Here is a 13,709-nt window from a genome sequence, read left to right on the forward strand (position 1 = left end):
CGGAAATCAATCGGGGGGCCGAGGTTGTGACAAGTGACATGAAACCCTGCCGAGCCAACAGCATGCCATGGGGAGAGAGAGGGGAGTACACACACACACACACACACACACACACACACACACACACACACACACACACACACACACACACACACACACACACACACACACACACACACACACACACACACACACACACACACACACACACACACACACATCGTTGATGTGGAAACCTCAAATGTCCAAAACTGTTGCTTTTCAGGAGTCAAAGTCAAAAACAGCAAAAACTAGACATCTACAAGCTCACAAAGCTCACACCGTTGCACATTGTGAGCTTGTAGATGAGCTACGTTCACTAATTCTGCGTGCCACTGTAGTATAATAGGTCATTAGTTTGCGGAAACAATTTAAAATAAAAACATAAAACTGTTGAAGTACGAACATACAAGGTTTCTGCCCGACGGCGACGGCATGGACCTGGACGAGAGGGGTCTCATTAAAGCCGCCCAGCTGCGGCCCCTCCGTGCTATGGCTCCACTGTCATATACCTGTTAGGGTTACGGTGGCAGTGGCTCAGGGGTAGAGAAACCGTCAATAGTACACTTTTTTTTGTTTTGTTTCGCCGCATCACAGTCTGGAGAGCCTCGTATCTCCAGAGCCATGGCATTGGTCCAACATCTCATTGTTCCTACATCCCATTAGTCAGAATCTGGTGATGTTAACCTGGTGAAAAATACTATGCCTAAACCTAAACCTAACCCTAACCTCAGTAAAACTATGCCTAAACCTAACCCAAACCTCAGTAAAACTATGCCTAAACCTAACCCTAACCCTAACCTCAGTAAAACTATGCCTAAACCCAACCCTAAAACCTAACCATAACTAAATTCGGACTAATGAGATGTAGGACTAATGAGATTTTGGACTTATGCCCACACGGAAAGGAAATATATGCACATATATGATATTATATGTGACATATATGAAACATATATGTTGCATATATGCCATATTCATGGTAATATATGTTCATATATGTGGATATATAGGAACATATATGTGTCATATATGGCTTATATATATCAACATATATGCCATAGTCATGCTCATATATTTGCATATATGTCATACATAATGTCTCATATATAGCTCATATATGTCTGACCTTATGCATATATGTCATATATAATGCCTCATAAATAGCTCATATATGTCTGACTTTTTGCATATATGCCATACATAATGCCTACATCTCACTTTTATTTGCAAAATAATGTGCATATAAGTTTTATATAACACAATTTATCATAGTACCCTAACCCTAATGCAGGTCACCCCGGTTGCTGGGGGGCCGAGTTATGGCCTTTTTAGCGTGCTGCAGTGGAGGGGGTGCTCCACTAGGGGGTGCAATCACTTTTGGATCTGTTCTGGAGCAGCCGGAGTCGGTGGCCCCCCGGGAATTCCCCATGAGCAGCCCTGTTGGGGTGGTCATTTGGTAATTTTTGCACTTTTTGGCAGCTGGAACAGGGGGTCCCTGGAGCTCCGGGGGTCCTGGGAGGGGTGGAGGTTGTGGTTTGCCAGGCAAGGACTGTGTGTGCAAAGTTTGGCATGGGGCAACGGTGGCAGAGATATGAGTTGGGGAAAAGTGTGACGTGACGGACAGCCAGCATTTTCACGCGACGGGACCAACTACATCGGACTCAATGTCAAAAATCAAGTCAGAATAAGTGTATTTTATCTGAAAAAATATATAATTGATGCTGTGTGTTTTTTAACACTTTGACCGCCACGGAGGTCATATGACGTCGCGTTTTTCCCCCCCCCGCGCTGCCACCGGCGTCATATGACGCCGGAATGTCTTTTTTTTAATTAACACAAGATTAGGAGCATATGTATCACTGACGCTTGGATTCAGCCGTCCTGGGCCCTGGAATGACTAAAATCACCATGGTTACCATTGTGTGGCCAATCAGCTTGTGTTACCTTGTGTTACCATGGTGATTTGGTACATGACCGTCCTCCCCAGGCCTGGGATTGCTGGATGGACGGCATTCACGGAAGGAGCAGCATGTGTTTGGGGGGGGGTTTAGTTTAGTGCTTTACTATACTACTGAGGACTACTTCTACAGCCGTATGTGATCTGAAAAGTTTTACTGGATCGTCATGGTTCATCGACCAGGCCACCAGGGACCACCGAGCCGCGGCGTCGCAGCGAAAAGAACTGCTATATAAAGTAAGTGGTTGTTGCTAGATTGATTGATTGATACAGTGGTGTATTGCCGTGTTTGGGGGGTCGCGACGTCGCTCCGAGAGCAAGCATGAGATGAGAGATGATTATGCTCATTATTATGCTCATCGGTGGTCCGCGCGCGGACCACCGATCGAGCAGGGCGTTTAGCTCAGCGGCGTCAGTTCAGAAAAAGCTAAGTTATGGCAACTTGACTGGTGTCTTTCACGCGCGCGAGGCTCGCGTGCAAGACACCAGTCATGTTACATACCTTTACAACAGGCACGATTACAGTACATTTTATTATATTCCCCCTGTAGCCAAGGTATGGCAGCTGCCATAGCTTGCCATACCCAATTGACGCCTCTTTAGCTTAGCTTGGTGAGAAAGGAGGACAGATGCTCCATTTAGTGCAAAACAAACACATCCCAGCAAAACAACCACTATAAGTCACTCGCAAACGTCGCAGTCTGACCAATCCAGCGAGATGGAGATCGAAAAAGAATCCCAGTGGTAATCCTCATTGTATTTTTATAGTTTTATCGTGTTTTATTCTAAAAGTAACCTGGTGCCAACGTTGTTTGCTAAGCCTGCTCAGATTTCCTCTCTCTCTTCCTCTCTCTCTTCCTCTCTCTCTCTCTCTCTCTCTCTCTCTGCCATGATACAAGAGAGAAAGTTGGGGAGAGAGAGATTGATTGATTGATTGATTGATTGAAGACTTTATTAGAAGTTTGCATAGGAAAAGGTACAGTTTCATGACAGTACAGTTCACTGGTACAAGGTCTACTAAAAGGAGATCATGAGATCCATGAAAAGACTAGGCTTATTTCCATAGTAAACCATTGCAGTATCTCATATAACATTGAATGACAGACGGATAGAACACAGTACTATGCAGTAGATATAGTCAGGAAAAAAGGGGGAAATAAAAAACAGTATAAAAACATACAGTAGGTAAATACAAAGAAGGGATTGATTGATTGATTGATTGAAGACTTTATTAGAAGTTTGCATAGGAAAAGGTACAGTTTCATGACGGTACAGTTCACTGGTACAAGGTCTACTAAAAGGAGAGCCATGAAAATACTAAGCTCATAGTGCCTTGCTGGGCTATGAGCTTGTAGATCGGCTATTAGGCATCATATGTAAATGGAAGATCTACAAGCTCATAGCGCGGTGCCGGGCTATGAGCTTGTAGATCTGCTATTTTGGAAATATATGTACCTGTGTATATAAAATGTATAGCAAATAATTATATATACCTTATGGTAATTATGTTTTTTTTTTTCATAATTACTCTTACTTGCAGTTGCCTGGTCTGGATTCTAACATGGTGAAGTTTGTCGCAGTTGGCTTGACTTTGTCAATACAAACATTTCCATATGAATGTACATCAATTTTTATTTAATTTTATGTATTATGACTTTGAATTGCTCAGGGTAGTTTGACCGTTTTAGTTTGACGTGACTAAAATGATGATTGCAATGGAACACATCTACAACTATACTGAAGTGAAACAGCAATGTAAAGTTTTTTTTTAATCTTTATCAGAGTTTTTATCTTTATTTTTGAGATGTCTGATGTCTAACTGAAGGCTTGAATAAAAAAATCCCAGGTCAAAACACAGTGGATTCTACTCTGTCTCTCCTTCATCCTGGGAAGATGAAAAAAGAGCCTCTGTCAGTCTCCTGGCTTCTTCCACTTTCCTGCCTTATAACTAGACCACGGTACAACTTTTTTTTAACTTTTTTACAGCATTATGGCCGGTACCCTGTTCTTCATTTAGAGGTACTGTGTGTTCTTGTACCATTTACCAATTTGTTTCTAGGGCTTCTGAAAGTTTTTTTCCTTTGACCTCAATTATCTCAGAAAGTAAATTTCTGATGCTCCTTTTTCATCTGTACAGCTTTCGCTCTCCCTCAGGTTTCTCCACAGCAGAACACCACAGCAGGACGAAATTTTTATGGTGAAAGCTAAGGTTCCGACTCTATATTCTCTGAAATTTTTGTCAATTTTCGTACATCCTACCATTTTCAATTTATTCCGTCAAAAATGAATGGCCGTCTATGGTGGCAAGGGTTATACCCTTAAAACCCTTAACATTGTGGCAGTCAAAGTGTTAATATAAAACTAATATAACATTCCTATGTAAAATAACATCCGGATTTATTAATATTATAGGCTATTAATTATATTATTACAATTATTTATAGTATGTATTATAATTATAATAGTTGTAATAATTATTGTTATTATCATTATCAATCAATGTATTATCTAATATAATCTTTGCATAAGTGTTGTTCATCACATGAGAAACAATGCATTGTTGCATCAGCAGTTACAGGGTTAAGTTCCCAAACTTGGTTAGACCAGTGACATCACACAGTGCTTTGATGTGCCTGCAGAGTGAAACTGGATTGAACCGGTTTGTTTGAATTGCTTTCAGTGACTCACTGCCACTGCCAGTGAGTGTGCAGGCAGAAGGCTCTCTCATGGACTAAATTGATATCTCCTTTTGGTAGGTGAAATTTAAACAATACTTAACCACTGGATAATGTATGTTAAGAATGTTGTCTGTGGTGTTTTTGTCTGTGGTGTTTCCTGAAGGGCCCATGCTAACCAGTAGACAAATACAAAGCTAATGCTAACTGATGCTAAAGTTATTACAGTACATCCTAAAGGAACTGAATGTTCCAACTGTGTTGAATAGCTTATACTATGCCCTTTTGATAGAAGTGGCAGTTTTTTTGTTTTGTGTTATCATAGGTGCTTTGCTGTGTACTGTAGTATGTGTGGCTATAAGCTAACATTAGTTAGCAATTGTTCCATGTTAGCAGCATGTGTTGTTTGCAGCTAGCTAGCTAATGTCAATTTGCTAGTTGTTCAATGGTAGCAGAGAGTGTACAAATGGAACCAAACAACCCCTAACAGGTTAATTTGGTTCCATTTGTACACTGTTAGAGTTAAGGGGAGACCTTGACATTTTAATCTGTTGTTGACTGTTAGCCCCCAAAATAATCACATTTGAACTGCATGGGGACCTCCCAAAATATTCACATTTTAACTGGGGACCCTCCACCCACCAAGTACTTGGACTGCAGTGAGCTTGTAGATCTGCTATTTTCACATTGGTTGCCTCTTTCTTATATCAGCTGACAATTTGGCCAATGTTTGACCAGTTTGTATTTAGTGTTGTTTACTTTTGATGTTAGATCTTATAGTGGAGCTGATGTTAACACCACTGACACCAGCCAGACAAAATGACACACATCTGACACTCAAAGGAGGCATGTGCTTGATCCATCATCATTTGTCAGATCATTTAATTTAATTTCTGGAATCAAATTGGTTTAATTAATTGATAACGTGTGTGTGTGTGTGTGTGTGTGTGTGTGTGTGTGTGTGTGTGTGTGTGTGTGTGTGTGTGTGTGTGTGTGTGTGTGTGTGTGCGTGTGCACACTGTAGGAAGAGTCCTTCAAGGCGTGTTAAAGAGGACTACGCAAATCACTGCCTTGTTTCCATACCTGGCCGATCCCTAGGGCACTTTGACAAGAGTGAGATTTCAACAAAATTTCAACAAATTTTCTATATGCTGACCCCAACAAGTTGATCGCCACAGATGTCAGACCTGTTGACCTTGATTTTAGCAATTCTCCAGACAAGGGCATGTGTTTAGTTTTTTAAGGAGAAAAAATAAAACACGTTCTTGTTTTTTAGGAGCAGTATTACAATCCAGTAGATGGGAGTGGGTTTCTTGCATGGAGAGTGAAAACACTTCAAAACAAAGCCTCAGAGGGACAAAAGAAGAGAAGAAACACTCAGCCACTGACAGGTATGTGATTTTGATTATAGTTAGAATTTCACATGTTAAATAATGTTTTAATGTGCATAGGCCTATAGTGCATTTTTGCTACTGTGGTGGGCATCGCAAGGGGGTCCAGTAAAAAGACAAGTGGCCCTCTGGTGTAAGGGGTAAAAACTGTCTTAACGTTTTTGAGAAACTAAACCCAACATCACATTGTAGCAAATCGCGTGGGTGCCTACTAGGCCACTTGTTCCCAAGCAATGGGTCGGGATCCATATGTGGGTCGCAGACACATTTTTTAAGGTCCCTTATATTTGTATAAAAAAGTAGTTAGTGAAAATGGCCTAAACTAGTGAAAACAGCAGATCTACAAGCTCACAATGCGTCGCACCGCATTGTGAGCTTGTAGATCTGCTGTTTTCACTAGCTTGGGTCCTGGGCATAATTTCTCTTGAGCTAATAGTTTGGGAACCACTGCTCCAAGCCATGGCCCATTGGTCAGAACTAGTCCCAAGTCCCAACATACCTTTCTCCTAACCCCTACAAGTACATACCTTTCTCCTAACCCCAACAAGTTGATCGTCACAGATATCAGACCTGTTGACCTTGATTTTAGCAATTCTCCAGACAAGGGCATGTGTTTAGTTTTTTAAGGAGAAAAAATAAAACACGTTCTTGTTTTTTAGGAGCAGTATTACAATCCAGTAGATGGGAGTGGGTTTCTTCAGCTAACGACAGAAACCCAGTGTCTTGAGGGCATCGCACTGATGATGGTCAAGGAGAAGATGAAACAGACCTTCACCCATTGCCAAACAATGGTTCATGACCCAGTGAAGTCCTCTGAAATATTCACCACCTTTACAAGATTTCTTGACATTGCAGGAATGGTATGTCGCTCTTTAACTGTCTTGCCTTAAAGTCAAACTGAAATGAAAAATGACTTTAAACAGATCACATCCCTGGTCATAGGGTGAACCCATTAAAATGTATGCCATGTTGTCTGTATTCCATCCTGTCTGCAGATACAGGATTTCAGTCTGATGTTTGGTGATGACATCGCTGCAGAAGTGGCCTACTTACTCACTACATGCAGTAAGTCCTTGAACAAAGCTGTGGACTCGCCCAGACAGGCGACCATGTAGATCTGCTTCATAATGCTGAATCCACAACAGAAGAACTGGAAAATGGTACGCTGGAATTAAAGGAATAATACTAATGGAAGAGGGGATGGTTTTGAAACCAAAATGTAAACAGATTTTAGTAAAAATGTCTTTGTTTCCCCCCCACCCTTGTATTTTCAGGATGGGACAGTGAGATGTCCTCCATCTTGCCTTATCCACCACATGCCACCCTCACCTCAAGGCCGCAACGAGACCAGGAAAGCTCTCAGCCCGACAAGCCATTGACCACCTTTTGAAGTTTATCTAGGTAAGGTTACAGTTCAATTAAAGTTTTTAACTCATTTAATGCCACCCTTTCACCACTAGAGGGGGCCAAGTGTGCCACAGACAATCCCATAGAGATATGCTGGTATATGCAGAAGCCCTGCAGCCATGACTTGCCTAAACACTTTCCTTTGTGCATGTACAGGAAGAGGATGAAGTTAGCTTGAAGTTAGCTATTGGCTACCAAGCATTTTAAAAGCCTTATTTTCGTCAACTTAGCCATGATTAAACCTTGCACACCTCATGCATGGGAAAAAAACAGAGAAGAATGAGCTCTAAAAAATCCAATGCAATCCTGGATTGCATTGTTGTGGGTTTGTGCAGTTTGTTCACAGCTTTCAAACAAAAAAATCCGATTGGAAATCCGTTCAGGCATTCTTGAGATAATAGCCATTATGTTTTACACTGTTGTGAGCTTGGAGGTCTGCTACCTGAGTTGTATGGGGGTTGTATGGGGGTTAAACATGCAAAATCGCGATTGAAATCATGTTCACTAGTTTTGATGGGGTCCAAAAAAAAATTTTCAAAAAAAAATTTTTTTTTTTTTTTTTTTTTTTTTGAATCACGTGTATATACGTGATTGGCACTGTGGGATGCGCTAATATATCACGTGTATACGCGTGATTGGCACAGAATGAGTTAAGATGGCTCACTGTACTGTCCCTAATATTCACCCTTAAAACTATACTTTTCTGAAATTATGCGATGACCATGCTCATCTGTAATCAGCGACTGATATGTGTCTGCTTCTAAATCTAAATACTGAATGAAGAAATTCAAAAACTGTCCTGGGTGTTCCCAAAAGCCTGATTAGATGCTAAAATGACAAAAAGTAATTTTGAAATTGGAATATCTCTTTAAGTTACTCTAGACCCCCGGGTGTGTTGTTATAAATATCCCCTACCCTGGCTGGGTCACCCACCATTCACAAAAAATGAAGCATAGTGTTGCAGTTGTCAATTATGTCAGCTCATTTCTTTGTCTCACTTGAAACTTTACATTTTCTGTTTACTGGAGAGATGGGGAGAGAAGGTTGCCGTTGAACATGACAATCCCTGCTACTGAGAAAATAAATATTCCATAGCAATGGCATAGCAATGACGGTTATCAGAATATAGCGCTATTTAACACTTATTTGTACTCAACCTTTGAATATGTTGGGATTGTCATAATATTTGTTCCTCTTCATTCCAGGCATTGAACACCTGCAAGCTCTACAGGGACTTGTTGAGATGGTTGGGGACATGGAGATGGCAGATCCAATGTGAAAAGTTTAGGTGTTGGCCATTGAGGTGCAAGAGCTATATCCAGGTATGTATAAATGTATAATGGATTTTACATTTTTGATGGTACGATTATAGTCCAGGTAAAAATTTGGGAGGTAGACGAACATGTTCAATATACATTTCACACTACAGTGAGAAGATTAACTATCTTAACTATATCCCATACTACGCTTTGTGATCTGTTAGAGCTAGAAAGTTAAGTTTCCTTTAGGCCTGCTTTACACTGGCAGTCAAATCCAGCCTAAATCAGATCTGAGTCACATTCAGATTGGAATCCGATTGGCTTAAATGGTCACATGGAACCAATCAGATTCCAACCCGAATGTGACACAGATCTGATTCAGGCTGGGTTTGGCTGCCAGTGTAAACCAGGCCTAATTAGATCACACAATGGTCTGTTTCCATGGTCCACTTGAAGAGCAGAAACTTTGTGAAATGTGTTAATCATGGAATCTTTGTTCACTGGCTGTGGACTCTGTGTTCTCGTTGGAACAGGTAGCCATTCACCACAGTGCTAAGAAGGACTGCAGTCGCCTGTTCCACCAGCTGTTTGACAAATTCTTCACGACTGAAGAACTGGAAGGATGCAGTTGTCACAGGGAGGCATGGTGTTGTTCCAGAGCTCGAGGGCAAACATATGCTGGACCCCACCAAAGTGGAAAAGATTCAAAGTAAGTTTATCTTACACTTACACGTTTTGTAAAGTATATTCAGATATACAGTATGATGTCACCATTGCATTGGTTATATGTGGTAAATAATGTGTCTGACACATTGTGCAGTAGTTAGTAAAGAAATGCTGCCCAGCTTCAACATGATGTTGCAGTGGTGAGAGTCTCTCCCAGTCTAGTCAAATACTTTTTAATGTAATATTGTAACATCCCCCACTGACTGAGCAAAGGACCGAACATGGGGAAAACTAGCCCCATATAGAACCTCACTCTCCGCTGCATACCGTTGTGCTCCTCGAGATGAGGTCCTAAGCGGATATCCCTGGGCTGCTGTAGAATGCCTCCACGCCGAGGTAGAGGTTCTATCCAAAAAGTAAAGGTAGTTCCATGCTCCCAGAGTATGATTTTCCATCCCGCGGTGCATAACAGTATGCAGCAGAGGTTCTATATGGGCTAGGGGAAAACATGTTTAATGTGCTATTATAGCTAATTTCATCTTCTCTGTCTCCAATCTTACGGTATAGCACCGGAGCTGGATGGAAGGCAGTATCGGTGGAAACATCAAGACTGGTTGGACAACGCTGAGGTGATTCACAGCAAGGGGAAGAGCAGGCTGTTCTTCCTGAGAAGACTGCGATCGTTTTGCCACCAAACAGTTTTTTTTTTATTAATGTGGAATAACGTGCTGGGGAGGAACAACTGAGCAAGTGACACCTTCAACTCAACAGACTGGTGAGGAAGGCGGGCTCCGTTGTTGGGTTCTCCTTGTAGGGGGTGGAGGATTAATTGGCCAGGATGCAAATGGCTAGGACGCTGGATATCCTCCCACCCCCTCCACCTTCCTTGGATAGACAGAGGATCCGATAGATTCATCTACCCAGGACGGAGATGTGAGAGACGGGAAAGTCCTTTGTGAATGTTATACAATGAGAGACACAGCGGTCGTTTGGACAACTGTAACTTAACTGGAATAATTGTTACTGACTGTTCCTGTGCGGCTTTGCTGGGAGTCCAGCCCATGTCACTTGTACTTTTTTGCACTGACCAATGGACATTTTGCATTCTCTGTAAGTATGTGCCTGTATGTTAATTACTGCCCACACACACACACACACACACACACACACACACACACACACACACACACAATGTGTGGCCATTAATGTGCCAGGCTACAGCAGTCGATATGTCGTCAGTTCAGTTTTCAAATGGAACATACAGTATCAGTGTCAGTTGAGTTCTGCTTGTATGTGAATAAATGCTAATAATGACTTCAAGATTGTGTGTTTTATTTTGTATTCCTGTAGGTATATATAGAGAGTATGGTATGTGTATCATTTAACACATATATGTACATATATGTGGTGCATATATGTGCATATATTCTACATATATATGTGTACATACCAGTCAAAGGTTTGGACACAGCTTCTCAAACGCACATTGAATAGAAGCTGTGTCCAAACCTTTGACTGGTAGGCTATGTGCATATATCTTGCGACCATATATAAACATGTGTGCATATATACATATATGTACATATATGTTTATATGCACACATATATGACATATATGACATATAGGCGGCCATTTTTTTATATGTGGCATATATGTTAGACATATATGCATGCATATATTAAAAACATATATGTTCATATATTTTTCTTCCGTGTGGGTGGGCAGTCCCCGTATCTCCAAGGGGAGGTGGGACATAGAAAGCGAGTGGAATCCAACCGTGGTTTCTCATTGGTCTGTGCTGCGGGGACGGACAAATACACCAGTGTGTATTTGGCTGGCTGATGACGTAGCTACCGTAACCCTACTCTGATTCGTTGGAACAACATCCAATCAGCAACGACGTCAGCTACGTCACAACTGACGTTCGGAAATATGAGTCAACTGAATCATTTCCAGACTGTGATGCTGAGAGACAAAACTAATCGTTGAATGGAGCGAACAGGCTTGCACCCAGGCTACAATATGTAAAGCGCCTTGGATAAAAGCGCCATATAAATGCACCATGTACCATTTAATTAAGTAAATGTGTCATGTACAAGTCTAGAATTCAAAATGTACTTGGGGAAAAGTACAAAAGTGTTGAATCAAAATGTACATAAAGTAAAAAAGAACAGAAATGTTTGAAAATATTTCTGAAATACTACTTAGTTACTTTACACCAGTGGTTCTCAACCTGTGGGTCAGGACCCCAGAGGGGTCCCCAAATTATTTTGGGGGGGGGGGGGGTCATCCCAGAAAACATTGTTTTCTCACTCAACAGTAAACACACCAACATACAGTTTAAGTGTATAGGTATCTGCACATTTCTAAAGTGACAATTTAAGGACTTTTAAATCTCTCTAAAATGACAAATTAAACATTGGACAAATTGCCAAATATTAGAGGCAGAAATTGTGAAAATAGACGATCTACAATACATGGTCACAACGCCTCGCAACGAGCATGTAGATCTGCTATTTTCACAATGGAACCGTGTTATACAAAATGTAATGCCTCAACTCTTAGTGGCCGTCAGGGTGGGGGGTCCCCAGTTAAAATATGATTTTGGGGTTACACAGCATGAAAAAGGTTGAGAAACACTGCTGTATACGACGGTGTTCTGCACCACAACAAAGCAGAACTAGCAGTAAAGACTCAGCAGCTAAAACTGTAAAAAGAGAAGCGTTGCAGTTCAGGATACTTTTCCCCCTGACATTTATCCAGAGCAATCTACCACGAATAAGCCAGTTAACCACTTGAACCCTAGCATCACTGGTCTGGGGGGGCAACACATTCACAGCGGAAATAGCCTCACAGCATTATATTCAGCAGTATTATATTCACAAGAGAAGCTCACGGCGTGTCGTGTGGCTTTGCGAAGCATTGTGAGCTTGTAGTTGGCTATTTTATGCGAATGTTTAAAGTATTTTTGCTAAAGATCGAGAGTCGGTGTAGTGAGAAGGAGCGAGTAAGGAGCTGACACATTAAAGTGATATTTGTTGTGTGGTTCTATGATGAGCAGGCTATGAAAACATCCCTCGGGGACAATACAGTCTAAAGTCTAATGTAATGGGTTGTTAAAAATCTTCACTTTAATGTGTCCCGGATTCCTTAATAATAATAATAATAGTTACCTACTCCTACCACGAGGGAAATTCAGTATTTTCAGCCCAATCCAGCTGATTCGCTGCCCACAAGGAGCGTGTGAGTGTTTAGGGGTTAAGAGTCTTGCTCAGGGACACACATCCACATTGCTACGCTGGCCTGGAATGGAACCTGGGACAACCAGGGGCTCTGGTTTCCCAGTTATGCTCCCTAACCATTCAGCTATGGCCACCCCTTCTCACATGCCTCCTGAGATCTCCAACATGTTTTCGACAGGGTCCATCGCCATGCTGGGTTAAGTGGTGGACATTATTTGTCAAAATTCTGTTTTTGCCATATACAAATTCAGTATGGCCTGAAACAGAGCTATAGCCCTATACTACTAGTCAGTGATGGGTGGTGCATTTTATACCCAGACCTTCAATAGATATCAATCCACCCAAAGCTCAACGGTTAGAATTGCGCACAAATTCACATGATTATAGCGTCATTCGACATAATCAGGCAACAACAGACAACACCGATATCCAAACCCAGCTGATGAGATCAGAGACTGACTGAGTTACACACTGCACAAGCGCACGCCGCGCTCATGCCCACGCCCACACACACACACACACACACACACACACACACACACACACACACACACACACACACACACACACACACACACACAGTACATACTGTACATACACACAGTCCCACATACTTGCAGCTTAGCGCACAGTCAGACAGAGCCAACTTGCAACACAGGCAGCAACAACAATATAGCCTATAAAACGATCAATCAACACAGAGTGCAAAATAACAGCCTATAAAGATCGATTAAACTCACCATGTCTGCATGTATGTGTCCATCAATGCCAAGCTTTTCTTTAAGTCCTAAGAAGGTTTGCCAAATTGTCCAGTAAATCCACACCTAATCTGTTTATTCTCCTCCGTCAGCCATGTTTTGTTATTTGTGCATTTATTTGTGAGTTAATTTAGCAAACTGAACTCATCAATCATCAGCTAAGAGTAAACAGAAGAACATGAAAACAAAGGTTTGGTTTGGAGGAGGAAGTGGTTCCTGTTTCTTATTGGACAGTTTTTCCAGGGAAACTTTCCAGGGATGGGATCTATAGACTGTTGGGCAATGGGAAGCTAGCAACGCCAAAACAAAAG

The sequence above is a fragment of the Nannobrachium achirus genome (genome assembly GCF_963921795.1).
Source record: "Nannobrachium achirus genome assembly, chromosome: 19".
NCBI lineage: Eukaryota > Metazoa > Chordata > Actinopteri > Myctophiformes > Myctophidae > Nannobrachium > Nannobrachium achirus.